This window comes from Chanodichthys erythropterus, chromosome 17, assembly GCF_024489055.1.
Source record: "Chanodichthys erythropterus isolate Z2021 chromosome 17, ASM2448905v1, whole genome shotgun sequence".
Taxonomy (NCBI): domain Eukaryota; kingdom Metazoa; phylum Chordata; class Actinopteri; order Cypriniformes; family Xenocyprididae; genus Chanodichthys; species Chanodichthys erythropterus.
In genome coordinates, this window is record NC_090237.1 from 35353200 (window position 1) to 35368950 (window position 15751).

The 15751-nt window shown below is 37.1% G+C and overlaps 1 protein-coding gene across 4 annotated transcripts in view; it reads left to right on the forward strand.

Annotated features, from left to right (window-relative positions):
• The window catches only part of zmp:0000001236 (mastermind-like protein 2), a 97652-nt gene that overhangs the window by 21759 nt on the left and 60142 nt on the right, over positions 1-15751 (forward strand). Inside the window, exon 1 of one of the 4 annotated variants that reach the window (XM_067366082.1) lies at positions 3171-3207. The exons of the other annotated variants lie outside the window; for them this stretch is intronic. The gene's annotated coding sequence lies outside the window, so the exon portion shown is untranslated. Of the gene's footprint in view, positions 1-3170; positions 3208-15751 lie in introns of those variants that run through there. 4 annotated transcript variants of the gene reach the window in all.

Consider the following 15751-nt stretch of genomic DNA (forward strand, 5'->3'; position numbering starts at 1 on the left):
ATCACGATATTTTGAACAAAATGAAACTGAAATTCAAACAAGATTTATTAAAAAAACATTAACAAATTTCAATAATTTTCCTTGTACATACAAGATCACATTTCAATAAAATAAATAAATATAAAATTTTAATAAAAACCTTCTGTATTCAAGTTAGCAGTTGAATAGGGCTGTCTGTCACTGAAAAAAAAAAATGTTAAATTTAACATGAACTTAGAATTATGAATAGGGGCCGTTCACATATCGCGTCTAAAAACGCGTGGAAGGCGCGGCCGCACCGCGTCGGTCGTTGCTATGCAACCATGAACTGAGCTCTCCAAGAGGATCAGGATGTTTCTGCAAAGGATAAATGATTTCTAGCCCTTGCATAAGTTTTACTACGAGATATATTGATGCAGATAAGATATAAAAACCACCATGTACAGCTATGATCAGCTGTTCGGCTGAGCTTTTGATGTTTTGTTACGGAAAGGCCATAGCTGATCGGTTGATTCTTGTCACACGACCTGCGTCGCGCTTGCGGCATTCTGAGAAGTTGAGAATTGCATGCGCGTCGATCCCATTATGAGCGCGCCTGCCGCGCGGCTACATTTGAAAATAATAACTGACTTGCACGTGGAAAATACGCAATATGTGAACGGCCCCACAGAACTTCTTAAAGCAAAGCATCGCAAGCGTCTTTTGCTTTTCTGTGAGCACAGCTGTTGCTGTGCACTGCGGTGAAAGAAAGCCACGACTTTTCTCACGCGACCATGCAAGAGACTGACATGAGAAACGTTTAAACCTGCTTGCAAGATTCGATGTGTGCCCGAAACACTTACTGAACTAGAGAGCTGATTGAGACACACCATCTACGATAAATCGTTACACCCCTAATACATTTAGTAATTTAAAAATGTGGTAGCATTGGATCTGGACAGGAAGGATAACTCTGGGAGTTGGAAGGGGTGTGTCGCGATTCTGCCTTCTCACATCGCGATACAGGTTCGCGGACCTGCGTATCGCGATTTCGGTTTCATATCGCATATCGTTACAACCCTACTTAATGCACAGATCCGATCTTTTGACCATATCCGATCTTTTGGCCAGTGCGTTTACATTAACTTAAGACATGACTGGTATCTGATATCTTTGTTTACATTACTTCCTGTCCCAAAATGATTGTCATTGATAGTTTTACATGCACATAGTAGATATTCGGGTTTTGAATGGCCGTTCTATTAAAATTATTTCTATATTTCATGTTGAGTGGCCATGATTATGTCAGAACGGATAAGTTAACAGCTGTCAGTGTCACGGATATATTGAAGCGCGAATTCTGACTGAATGGATATAGATCAGAAAATAAAGTTAATTTGCGTTTGATATTTTATCTACAGTTATAGAATTCCATTTTTTTTTTAAATGAATTCAAGCAAACTAGGGAGAGAGCACGTGCGCGCTCATGAGAGAGAAACTCTAGAGTTGCTACAGAAAGGTTGAAATTCAGCTGCTAAATGTGTGTGTGTGTGTGTGTATGTGTGTGTGTGTGTGCAGGTGTGTGCACGCAATTTCTTTCTAAAAAATAGATAACGTTAGAAATATAAAGTTCCCACCTCAATAATAAAGAAAATTTTTAATGCGAGTGCATACAAGCACGTCTGCTTCACAATACAACATTAAAGCTACTCCCCTTTTAGTGAGCAAATGTGTTGCCCTCACCTTGTGGTGGCTTGGAATTCCAATGGGAATTCGATGTGCGTGTTTAGATGTAGGTCACATGTCCAGAGATCGGATATGTATCGGATTTAAAACCACATTTGGAAGTGGTTCAGATCGGATGCAAAAAAAATCAGATCTGTTTACACGTGTACAACTAATTCCGATCGGTGTCAGATGTGAGCAAAAGATCGGATTTTTTTTGTGCCAGTGTAAACGCAGCATTCTTTTATGAGTGTGCTTGCCTAAATTACAGTAAAAACACTCAAGCAAGTCGCGAGCGTCGATTTAAACCACCGAAACGCGTCCGATGCTACCAATAAATACTACATATGCTCAAACGACATCTTGGACAAATGTGGCTCAGCTGTGTGAGCAGAAGCACTGCCAGGTGTCTGGCAAGACATAGAATAGTATGCAAATATATTCAGGGATTGCATTTGTTCAGTACAGTGTTGTTCAGTGCAAGATTTTGATGTTATTTAAGCTAAAATAAAGTAAGGGAAAATATTTGCACTAACTGTTACATTTTTTGTTAAGTATGGCAAAAATATTTTAGTAATGAAATTTGAAGTAAATGAGAAATAATGCAAAGGAAAGTACATTTTCAGAAATTTTGCGCTTTCTTGTGCTTGAATGTTAAAATGGCCCTCCTATGAGGTGTCAATCACAGCAACGGCCCCCAGCCAATTTGAATTTAAGACCCCTGGTCTAAACCATTTCAGATAGTTCTGTGTGTGATTTATGAGCTGGTTCATCCAGTTCACTAAAAAGAACTGGTTCAAAAGAATGATTTTTTTGCAAATTCACTATTACCACCCTTACAAAAACTATTATGGTACCATGGTACAATGATGGAAGAACATGGTAAAACTTATATATGTTGAGATGTGCCATGTTACTAAAATTCTGTTACCACGGTATTACCATGGCACCATGTCCAAAAAAAAAAGTATTTTTTTTCCGAAGTGTGTCCAAAACAGCATGAAATTATATGTTTTTAATACAATAGTACTGTTTTGTAAAGGATGTGTGTACTTTTTAAAATACTAACAAAAAAGTACAATGGGGTTCCTCAAAGTTCCTTATAAATACCTTAGTGTTATATGACTTAATCATGGTACAACTACATACAATTTTTGTAAGGCTGTAGTCTTGTTCCGTACTTTCCCATCCAGCACTGATCACTCTGTATTTATAACCTGTCCAGGTACATTGTGTTCGAGTCTCTGTTCGTGCTGTTCTGAGATCAGCAGCAGAAGTGTGTGTACACCATGATAAACGAGTGTGTTCTGCCCAGGGCCCCTTTGGCTGAAGCACCGTGTCAGTTTGACTTGTTGACTCATCAAAAAGAAGAACTTGTTCTATCTAGTATCTGTCAGGCCTCTTAAATGTCTGAGAAGGCCGTGCAACACACGCTCTACACACGCTCTCCGTGAAGCTCAGCAGTGGCTAAATGAATCATAAAGCTTGTTAAAGTTTCAAACTCCTGTATCCGCTACTTGAACGGTAAATAACTGCAATGTTACATTCCGCTCATAGCTATTGTACTGACTGTGTGTGTGTGTGTGTGTGTGTGTGTGTGTCTCCGAAAGAGTGAATCGAGTGAAAAGGGAACATTCCTCTCTCACTCCCACTCTCTCGTCCTCCCCCGTAGCTTGCCGCTGCCACCCCACCCCCTGCTTCCTTCCTGTTCTTATTTTAGCATCTATTGGATGTTTTTCCCACATCCGGCAACAAAGAGAAGCTTGTGCCATATACCAACAGCATGTTCATGCATGGCAAGCATTCAAGGGCATGATCAAATATTTTCATAAAATTGCAGAAGGTTCCTTTACTCTGTCCGTATGTCTCTCGCTCTCTTTCTCTCTCTCTCACACTCTCTGCATATGATTGGATCATTTCTGTATACATGAGCCTGGAAGGGAAAGTGATTTTACTATAAAGTGGTGTTATTTATAATAATATCTTTTATGACATCATTTTATATTGCATTTCATGTGCGACAAATTAAGCATTTTCCATGGTACTCAGCATTTATGAAATGTATTGCTCAGATGAAAATCCCTTATTATGGGATTTTTATTAGGGGGTTTGATTATTGATAATTTGCATTTAATTGCATTTTATAATTAGTCCCACAAGCACATTTAATTGACACAATAATGATTTTGTGTGTGTGTATGTGTGTATATATATATATATTAATGTATGTGATTAATCCAGATTCCTGAACATGTTAAAATAATGTAACGCAAATAAATTAATTTGCACCATTAACGTAATTTTCGTCATGCAGTTACATGATCTTAGAAGACCATGCTTGTCACATCAGAGATGGCAGAGAAAACAGTGACTCGCAGCCAGTTTTCAGCGAATTATCCATTTCAGTGTCTGTTTAGCTTTAAAACGTCACTGAATTCTGAAAAGTTTCCTATATTGTTTTTTTTTTTTTTGTTTTGTTTTTTGTTTTTTCCTTGGGTGCTTTGGTGTGCATAAATTTATAAATTATATGGCCTCCTTATCATTTGGTTATTTGATGTTTTTTTTGAGGGTCCAAGTGTCCTTTTTTATTTTGAAAGACACTTAAATTTGCCTTGAAAAAAACTTCACCCTTTAATTTGATCATTTACTTGCAATGATATTACACAGCGGCTGTGACCCCTTGTTTGCACAGGGAGCGTGCCTTGTAACCATGGAGACATTTGTGCCTTATCATTGCGCCTGCTGCACCCATGGTACGGCAGCAAAGTTCCTTGATTATTACGCCAGAATGAGAGTATAGTTCCTAGCCATATCGGCCTAGAAAATCACAACTTTTCATTTTCCGTCGGTCTTAGTTCACGATATAACTACAGCAGAGTCAAGTTTTAAATAGGAAAAATATAGAAACTCTATGGTCATTTTTGAGTGAGATGCTAACGGTCTAATCAGATTCAATGAACTATGCTAAGCTATGCTAAAAGTGGTACCGCTAGACCTGGAGATCGGCTAAATGAATTCGAAAACGGTAAAACTCAACTGTTTAACTCCTCCCTAACTTCTCCAAAAAAAGTGTAGTGTTCCTTTAACACTTTCAAACACCCAGAAAGCTATTAAAGACATATTTAAAGCAGTTCATGTGACTACAGTAGTTCAACCTTAATATTATAAAGCGACGAGAATACTATTTTTGCGCCAAAAAAACAAAACAAATAATGACTTTTTTTCAACAATATCTAGTGATGGGTGATTTCAAAACACTGCTTCATGAAGCTTCAAAGCTTTACGAATCTTTTGTTTCGAATCAGTGGTTCAGAGCATGTAACAAGCTTAGTAATAATTATTAACCACATGTGCTTACTTTAGGGTTAATGTTAGGGTTTAGGTTGGTTTAAGGTTAGTAATTATGCATAATTTACTGTTGTTGCTGTAGTAAGTACTTGTAACATGTGAAACTAAGTTACCTTCAATTAAGTGTTATCCGGAAATTACTTTTGTTAAAAGGGATATTGCAGAGGAATCAGAAGGGATATTGCAGAAGAAGGATAGAAAGTGAAATTAAGTGATCAGGAAATTTAGAAATGATTACTAATTAAATCAATATTCTCAGGCTTTCTTTTTAAATGTTAACATGGGAAAAATGCCAACATCTACTCAAACCAAAGCAATGAGATTATTTGAAATGCACACTATTATTATTATTATTTTTTTTTTATATTAAACCATAGGTGTGTCCCAATTTGCATACTTATGTACTACTCTGTGCTATTTTGTAGTATAAATAGTGTGAGTAGTGTCTTCAGACTGAAAATTCCAAATAAAAAAAGTGTACTTTAAATACCCGTATGATGCACTTTATTAACCCCCAAAAAACAAAGTATGGAATGTTGGACACTTCATGAACTCAACTGTCACAGCTTTACTTACATAGCGGAGGGGGAGGGGCATCAGACTCAGATGTTGAATGACAAAATAACCTCATAAAATTCATACTCTACATGGCTGAGTACATAGTGCAAAAGTTTAAGGAAAAAATGCATAGTGTATAGTGCATTAGTTAGAATACATTGTTCATGTGATTGTGGCATGAAAATGTGCTGCATAGGAATGACTGACTGATTTTGAGATCAATATGAATTCTAACCCCAGACTCCATAACAGTCATAAGGAAGCCATTCTGAACTTTGCCTGACATGCTGCTAATAGTCTGTTTGTGACAATTCCCTGTGCTTCAATCAAGGTTGTGGCCTTTTGCGGTGTACTCTAACCGGTTTGATAAAATAGGAAGTACTTAAAGTGGTCAGGTCTTTGTTGCAAAATACATGGACACTGCCTTCAGGCCACTAATCCAGAGATGAATGTGTCTTATATGAGCCTTTTCTCCTGAATGTGCATGTTTACATTAACTCTTTCCCCACCATCGACAAGTTTTTCCAGCAAGCCATGTTTTCAATATTATTTGCAATGCTCGAAGTTGGCCGTTATGCACCGGTATGCAGTACCGGCACTTCTGTATATTAAGCTGTAACGTACCCTAACTTTTTCTTGCGGCACCGACACTTCTCACATGTTCACTAGTCTCTTTTTCTACACAGCCACCCTAAAAAAAAAGATTAGATCCACAATCTGTAAACAAATTAGTGATCGCCTCAGTCCCCTTTAAACCTCACGTGAAAATGGCCGCTGGCTTCGGCTTCTGCGCTATTCAGCTTGTTCTTCAGTCCGCAGCGGCGCAACGCCAACATCAGAAGCAGAGGACAAGGTGCGTTTTTATCGATAGATTGTTATGATGGTAACACTTTATAATAAGGTTCATTAGTTAACATTGGTTAAAGGGATAGTTCAGCCAAAAATGAAAATTACCCCATGATTTACTCACCCTCAAGCCATCCTAGGTGTATATAACATTCTTCTTTCAGAAAAATACAATCAGAGTTTAATTAAACAATGTCCAGGCTAATCCATGCTCAGGGCCGGTGCAAGCTCAACTGCCTAGGCAACTGTCTAGGCAAAACACCGTCGTGCCGCCCCCACTTCACACTCACAATTAAACTCAATCTTTGAGATGCATGTGAAAGACTGGAGGTTTTGTTTATTGATAATTAATAAACTTGCAGTAATATAAAAGCATGTACAAGCATGTTTTCGGATTTCTTTTCTGTTTTTTCTTTCTTTCTTTTTTTTTTTCATTCTGCAATGTAAAAAATAATCAGCACGTAACCACTAACTACAAATGCAAACACTTATATTATATAGTAAGAATATCTCCTGGAAGATTCAGGAGAATTCCTGGTGGGCTGCTAATAAATTGGGCCGGCAGTAGCCTACTTCGACATAAAGACAGTTTACGGGACACGCAAATCACAAGTCTCTAGTTCATTTTCAATAAGAGACACACGAAAGCTGCAAATCGGTGGTAGTTCTAGTAGTTGCGAAGCGACACAAGCGGTTCTCACACCCAAAATCCCATCACTTGCGCGTGCACAGCTCTCCATTACGAATAGAGGTTATAAATATATGGCATTTATAAATATTGTGCTCACAAAGGTGAGCTACGTGACTCCTTCGCTTTCTCTCTCACACACACATAGGCAGAGGGTGAACTAACTTAAGGCTAAGGAGAAGTGCTTCACCTTTAAAAACACAGAGGCCTATTTCAATTTCCTTGTAATAGTTTCGGCTCACATATCGTCTCAAAACCTACACAGCCCAGCAGCATAAACACTCCTGATTAATTTTATTATTAGGATTTTTGTTCTGTTTTTAATACAATTCACCAAAAATCACATTACAAAAATAAAACAACATAAATATTAGATTAGATAAATAAAACAGCATTTAACAAATATTTTTTAACATTTATTAGTGAATTTAATATTTTCATTTTTACAAGCTGGGCTAGCCTACTATAAGACGTGTGTGAAAACTGCTGCGTTGTGACTGGGGACGTTTAAACTGTCCAAAACAATCCCGCACCCTGTTGAAGCCCTGTTATAAAACACATAACCGTATTACTTAAATTCGACATGAATAGTTAGAAAGTCGAAACAGATAACAATGTTTATTTTGATACATCGCTCTGCTCTGGTCCAGGTTAGCGACCAAGTGTAGCAGTGACAGTGTAGCTGCACAGCCCCCTCTGTTGGTGAATATAATCACTAAACGATTGCTCTGATAACCAACAGGTCGCTTTATGTTGGTCGGGCTTTTTTTGCAATGTATTTGCGGGTTATTTTGAACGAGCTATAAAATGGGGACATTTCCGGGGACAGCTCCAGTCGGGGACGGAGTACCAAAAACCGGAACTGTCCCTGGAAAACAAGGACGTCTGTTCACTACGTTCACAAACCACTGTTAATTTTAACAGAAAATTGGCCTACTGTATAAGGGAGCATGGCAGAAGGCGCGCAAAGAGTGCTCCCTAATACATTGTCATATCTCACAAAGTTCTGTTATAATAAATGAAGCTGTCACACATTGATTCTCTTATTTACATAATGTCTTAATTTCTTTGTTTTTATGAGAGAATTTGCGATCGTGCAAACTCATAGTCCACTCATCGCTCAAAACGCTGTTTTTTTTGTTCAGGTACTCAGTAGAATGATGGAAATATAATTTAGATTTAGAATAACTAATCGGGTGATAACTTTTTGATATAAGTGAAATAATTACAAACGAATGTCCTAAAAATAAATACATTAATTAACTTAAAAACTAGGTGGCTGCCTAGTTCGCTTATAGGCATGCGTCGGCCCTGTCCATGCTTTATAATGGGAGTGGATGGTATCCCAAAATTTGAAGTCTAAAAAATTGCACCCATTCATTATAAAAGTCCACACGGCTCCGGGGGGTTTATAAAGGCCTTCTGAAGTGAAGCAATGCATTTGTGTAAGAAAAATATCCATATTTAAAATTTTATAAACTATAATCTCTAGCTTCCGCTAACTCGTACGCGCATTCACTATAGTACTATTCATTCTTTGGTTATGTTACAGTTTCTCATATTGCTAAATTGCCAGAACTGATTTCCTGATATTTTTGAAAAGGTCCTTTTCATACATGATCTCTTAACAGTAATTTACTGGTAATGTGTGAAAGGGGCTTATGTTTTGATCAGTGCTCTGAATCTGATCCGGACAAAACGTCTCAAAACGTCCTTTTATTTTATGTAATGTGCCCACATTCAAGCGTTGATAAAGATTGAATGAAGCTAGATTTATTTATTTTTTTTAAGTAAACACTGGTGTAGAAAGAGTTAACATGCTTGTCATGACATTTACAGATTTATAACTCAAAGAGGCCGAGTCATTATTTTAATCACATTCAAGCTGGTCCACACAGATTGCTGGTCGATAGTGCGCAACATTCAGTATCCAGAAGAGAGAAAAAAAATCCTATTCATTTTCTCCAGTGATCAAACCTCTCTCTAATGTGTTCATGGCTTAGAACCCTTTATGTAATTGTTTTAGTGTCTATGGACAAAATAAATGGGAAAGCTGCTTACAAAAGTGGGCAGTCACTGTTATGCTCTGCAGTATCTAGAGAAATACTATGAAGATTGATTTCAGCAGGATCACATGATTTTTTTTCCCCACTCCCTGTCACTCTGCCTCTGTTTCTCTCTCTCTCTCTCTCGCTCTCTCTCTCTCACTGCGTGTCTTTCTTTCAACTGTATAGTATAAAGCCACTTTAGAAAGCTGCTTCACACACAGCTCACACGCAACCAGCCTCGCATGTACAAACATGCACTGATATAGAGAGTTGCTGCAACCCTGAACTCTATGTGACTATCAGAGTCTGGCTTGGCACAATAAAGACACAGCTGTGCAGCGATAACCCTTAGTATGCATGCTAACAGTGATGGGGAGTTACTTGGAATCTTTAGCTGTCAACCCTTGTGAAAAAGAAGTGCACTTAATTGTATTAGAAATATAAATAAATAAAATATACTTGCAGATAATATAATATTAATGAAATAAAAGGCCACTTACGTGTACTTAAAGATAGTACACTTCCATGACAGTTTCTTAACACACTTAAGTACACTTTTAAAAAGTTTTACTTTAAAGGTTCATTGTGTAAATTTTAGGAGGATCTATTGACAGAAATGCAATATAATATACATAACTATGTTTCCAGTGGTGTATAAAGACCTTACGTAATGAACCGTTATGTTTTTATTACCTTAGAATGAGCCATTTATATCTATATACACCGCGGGTCCCTGTACATGTTAAGTCACCATTTTGCGCCGGCATGTTTCTACAGTAGCCCCAAATGGACAAACTGCTCTACAGAGCGCGTTGGCTTGACTGGCTACTCTCTGCTGTCTCAGACAATAACATTTTTGTTCTGTGTTGGCCACCGTAGCTTCTCTATATTACAATCAGCAACCTCCCTGCTAGATGCCGCTACAGTTTACACACTGCACCTTTAGAGTACATGTTGAAATTCTTTATCTTTATTGTGCTTTAAATAAGTTCACTTATTTTGATGTGTTGGCTTACAATCACATGTAAAGTACATGATTATAATTTTATCTGTAGTGTTATTTGATATTGCATTTAAAGTTAATATATTTTTAAAAAATTCTAAATTGCAACTTCATCATTACAAATGTAGAAATATATTTAAATGCATGACAAGTTTCAATGCTGCATACTAATATTTTTGAGTTATGTGAACAATTGTCAATGTGTTTTACTTTTGCACAGCTCTTTTTCTTCAATAGTAAACACATGGAGTTTAGGTCTCATAAAGCCCTATATTTTTTGGTGTCATCCAATCCGTCCACTGCTAAATTCTCACACTTGCTGTCAAAAGAGAGAGGTTTTGGCTGCGTGACAGCACAAGAAACCCAACAATTTGCTAGCCACAACAATGGCAGGTCACAACCACTGAATCACTCCAAACGCACTATCGCTCCGAGTGCAGCTCAGTAAATGGCCGCTTGTTGATAGATGGTGAGGTTAGAAGTTGTTTTGAATGCGTGCCTCTATTTTCCCATGTTATTGGCTGCGGGACCTCAGCCTCGGTTTGTGCGTGCGGCTGCCAATATTGGTCTACAGGCCTTAGTCGGAATGTCAGAAGTGTGTGGGAGTTGAGCGGAGTTCAGTTCCTACTGCGTTCCCTCTCTCTGCGTATTGTGAAATCATCCCATAATGTGCTCCTTTGTTGGGGTTGTGTCAGCCCATATGTGGTGCACTGAAGGAATTGCTGTGCGGTCCTAAAGTCAGTCAACTGTTGTTTAATATGTTTGGGATTGAAGCCAGACTGTATGGTGATCTGAGTCTACTGCAAACTTCGGCATTATGACAGTAAGCATTTTTAACTGAATGCAAGAAAAGCTCAGTAGAGGATTTTATGGCTGAGATCTGCACAGAAGAGACTCAGGAGAGGAGTGTTCCAAAAATAGCTTGTACTATTTCTCAATTTTCAGGCTTTATCCATTAAACACACACACTTGTCCATCTTTCTCCTGTTGGTTCTAGAAAGATGGTTTGTTGAACAAGAGACATAAACAATAGTGTCTGAGCCCAGAATTAACCCCTCCGTCCCATGTTCCCACGGGAGATTAACTGCATACTGATTTGAATGAAGTGTTCAGGGATATAATATGGGAACTGAATAATAAAACAACAAAAATCCAAAATTCAAATATTGTCCTGTATGTTTTGATTACAGTTTCTGGAACTCTTTGGAATTTTTAAATGGTTTCATTTCTTACAAATCATATTTTTTGAAGTTTAAATGTATGACAGTAAAATAATAAAAACATACAAGAAATTTGACATATAGATGACAGATATCAAACCAAGTGTAATTTATGACTTTCCCATTATTGACAAGTTTTCCACTATTTAGGACACAATGACAATTTAGGACACCATTGACAATCCGCAGTTTTTCTGGCAATCCGCATTTTCACTTTGATACGGTAGAGGGCGCTATTATGTATCTGAAATGGTACAGAATCTCTGGATCCAAAAACAAGTGAAGAAGAAAATCTGCATATACCAGAAGGAGAGGATAAAATATTTCTTATAAAACGAATAGTTTCAGCCCTTGATTCTGATTGGTTGAGCCGCGTTCGAAGCCTTTGTAAAATTCCCGAAAATATACAGCTGACCGCATTAAGTATTGCTGTGCCACTGAGTGTGTATGTTGCTGCGCCTGTCTTAGCAACCCCTCTTAGCAAAGTAAACATATGATTGTTATCAATAGATTTTGTTCATTGAAGCTTACTGCATTATGTAGAAGAGTATTGTGAGAGAGATATTGAGTGAGCGAATTTATTACCTGCATTCAGATTTAGCATTTTCCTATAGGTCAGTCCTTTGTTCATAATAAAAAAATAAGTTTGAATATCCGCTGCAATCTTGTCCTTTTAACATTTAATGGGTTTTCCTGTGCCCTGCTTACACTGACAGCGCTAGTCAAAGCATTTGTCATTTTCGTTTTGTTCCGTGTTCACAATAAGTTTCAATATAAGTCTATGTGACTCGCTCATAAAGACAATCTTTGCCGCCATCTAATGGCATAATAATGTAACTTCTGTTGCTGTTCATAGTTACGGACTATTTTTTCCAGCAGAAGGAAGGCTTTTAATGATTTTACTTCATGAAAGTTGCATTGATACATATTTTTTTCTCTTTAATATTTGTAATGTGTGTTAACCCTTTTATAAAAGCAATAAGCCCCGTGAAGCTGTGGTTTACAGTGAATTTATAACAGCAAAGGTTGTTTTAGGTTCTAACAACACCCCTTAGCTGTTATAAATTCACTGTAAACCATGGCTTCTTGGGGCTTATTGCTTTATTATGTAATCTAACGCGATCATTCAACAGGATATAAATCAAAATTGCCTAACGTTACCAAATCAAATGTCGACCCATGAAGAGGTACAGGACTGTGAATCTTTGTTAATACATCTGCTCCATGTTTTGATCATCGTTCTGAATACAATTCAAAAGAAGTCTTTGACAAAAACATGATTTCATAGCTTTTGTTTACCCACATTAAAATGCTGATAAAAAAAAAAAATTATGTATGAAGCTAGAATAAATTAAGAGTTTATTCGCAAAAACAGATAACTCCATTCTTATTAATTCTCACAAATAATGTTTTTTTTTAATTTTATTTTTTTTATTGTGCGTTCAAAGTAATATCAATCAAAATGCAGTAATAACTGCAAAAAATACACTTACAAAATTAAAGTTCATTGATATATATATATATATATATATATAGATATATATATAGATATATATATATACAAACCCGAATCCCAAAAAGTTGGGACACTGTACAAATTGTGAATAAAAACAGAATGCAATGATGTGGAAGTTTCAAATTTCAATATTTTATTCAGAATACAACATAGACATATCAAATGTTTAAACTGAGAAAATGTATAATTTTAAGGGAAAAATAAGTTGATTTTAAATTTCATTGTGGATTGTGTTCACCGACAATGTTTTCTGGAAGTATTCCTGAGCCCATGTTGTGATTTCCATCACAGTAGCATTCCTGTATGTGATGCAGTGCCGTCTAAGGGCCCGAAGATCACAGGCATCCAGTATGGTTTTCCGGCCTTGACCCTTACACACAGAGATTGTTCCATCTTTGGATGATATTATGCACTGTAGATGAATTGACCTAATAAATGGCAAATTGGTCCTCCAGCTGTTCCTTATATGTACATTTAACTTTTCCGGCCTCTTATTGCTACCTGTCCGAACTTTTTTGGAATGTGTAGCTCTTATGAAATCCAAAATGAGCCAATATTTGGCATGACATTTCAAAATGTCTCACTTTCAACATTTGATATGTTATCTATATTATATTGTGAATAAAATATAAGTTCATGAGATTTGTAAATTATTGCATTCCTTTTTTATTCAAAATGTGTACAGTGTTCAAACTTTTTTTGGAATTGGGTTTGTATATATATATAAATATATAATATATTATAAGTTTGTTTTTTAGCAAAAGCAGATAACTCCACATTTCATGTTTCAGAGTTAAACCAAACCAAGTAATTGCTTTGTAATTGCATTTAAAACACACTCAAACACATGTGTACACACACACTAACAGATCGGCACACACATGCACGCGCACATGCGCACGCACACACAAACACAAACGAAAAAGGACAACCAAGGGTTCAGAATGTAAGACGTGTATGGTGTACAAAGACTTGCAGGAGTCGAAATTATAAATCCTTGATCACTTTTAGTTAGCTTTGACGAAACTCCCCTCAGTTAGCGCATCTTTTTGAATTGACTAGCAGCCTTGTCATCTGACCTGAATACTGCGTGCTGATTCACTAAAACAGACATTTCTGTACACAAACAAGGGCGCTTGCCAGTTTCTGCTGTAAAACGTGAACTTGCGATGCCTTGACAGTGTACAATACCGGCTTTTCTGACAAAACATATTTAAGGTTCAGAACATGCTATATATGGAGAATAATGCACAGCAGTCAGTTATCTATTTATTTATTAAAGTGGCGTTTATCAGTTTTTGCGAAAGTTTATCTTGTTTTCACCTTAAAAAAATATTTTTGATACGTTTATAGTTTGTCATCTGATTTCATTTAAACTACCATTCATAAGTAGGGGTATAGAAAATATCGATACACGTGAATATAGCAGTATTATATAAATATTTATTTACTTATTTGTTTACATCTAAGATTAGTGTCAGTGGCATTGTGTTTGGTTTAAACGGTTATCTCAGAATGTCAACTCTGCCGCAAGGGTGCATCGCTAGCGTTAGCATTGGCAAACCCAGCTCACAAGATGATAGAATTATACCAGCTGAAGTGTGGACTCATTTTGGCTTCCTCTATAAAGAAACCACTAAGGAGATCGACAAGAGCCATGTTGTTTGCAAAATAAGCCTTGCTAAAATCCAATACTTGGGAAACACATTGAATCTGAGTGCTCACTTAACATTCCGACGCCATCCGCACTGTTGAGAGTGGTGTTTTGATAGAATATGTAAATATGTGCTGCACACTTTCCTCTCAATAACAAAAGAAACAACAAAAGTGACAGCGGTGAGAAAACAGCAGCAGGAAAGTATCTGATCATAGCGATATGTTTGCACCAGCTCTGCAGTTCAGCATTCCAGTGAAGGCTCATTTATTCATATAGCACTTCATACAGTAGATGTAGATGCTAATGTAGATGTAGTAGCATGTAGCTAATATAAAGTGATATGAATGCAAATGCACATTCCACTGTTATAAAATAAAGATTTTGCTCAGGTTTTGTGCATATGCTGGTGTGTTCTTTATGACAGGTTTTCTAAAATTAGATCCTCTTCCAAAAAAACAAGAAATATCACAATATATCGTATCGTACTCATGCACTTTCTTTTTCAGCTGTTTATGTTCACTTTAGCCAAATCACTTAAAGGATACTCACAAAGACAGGCATTTTGACACATAAGTATGTGTATTTAACTGTTCAGGCCCAATTAGGCGGCAAAATAATTCAGTTCAGCACTAAAGTACAGCATGTCTCTCGGATGCTCAAAAACCATCTCTCAGACAGCATGCGCATGTAGCGAAATGAGTTTGACAAATTTCTACCAGTTAATCATGTATACCGATATATCGCCCAACCCTAACAAATATTTATTGCATATAGGCATATTGTGTTTAAAATTGAAGTTTGCTTAATGACATTTAGTGAAGTGCATCTTTTGTACTGCACTTTGTACAGCCTTTGTGCCTCGTTTGCGATCAGCTATGCAGCACTTTTTTCTGGTGGTTTCAGGCTGCATTCACATGGGGGAAGCTGGTCCTGGATCAGCACAACAGAAAAACCTCAATCAGGATTTTCCCCACACAAAATCCTGCTGGGCCAAGCTATATGCCTGAAATCATTTAGTGGTCAATAGCATGGCTTATCTGAGCCATATGAGGCAGCTGCACTGTTGAGGGAGAGCCAGATGTTGAGATGAAGAGAGAGAGAGAGAAAGAGAGAGAGCAGGAAACAGCTCGGCATGCCACAGGAGTCGTCTTTGAAAACAGGAAGGCAACTTGTTCCCTGCTTAT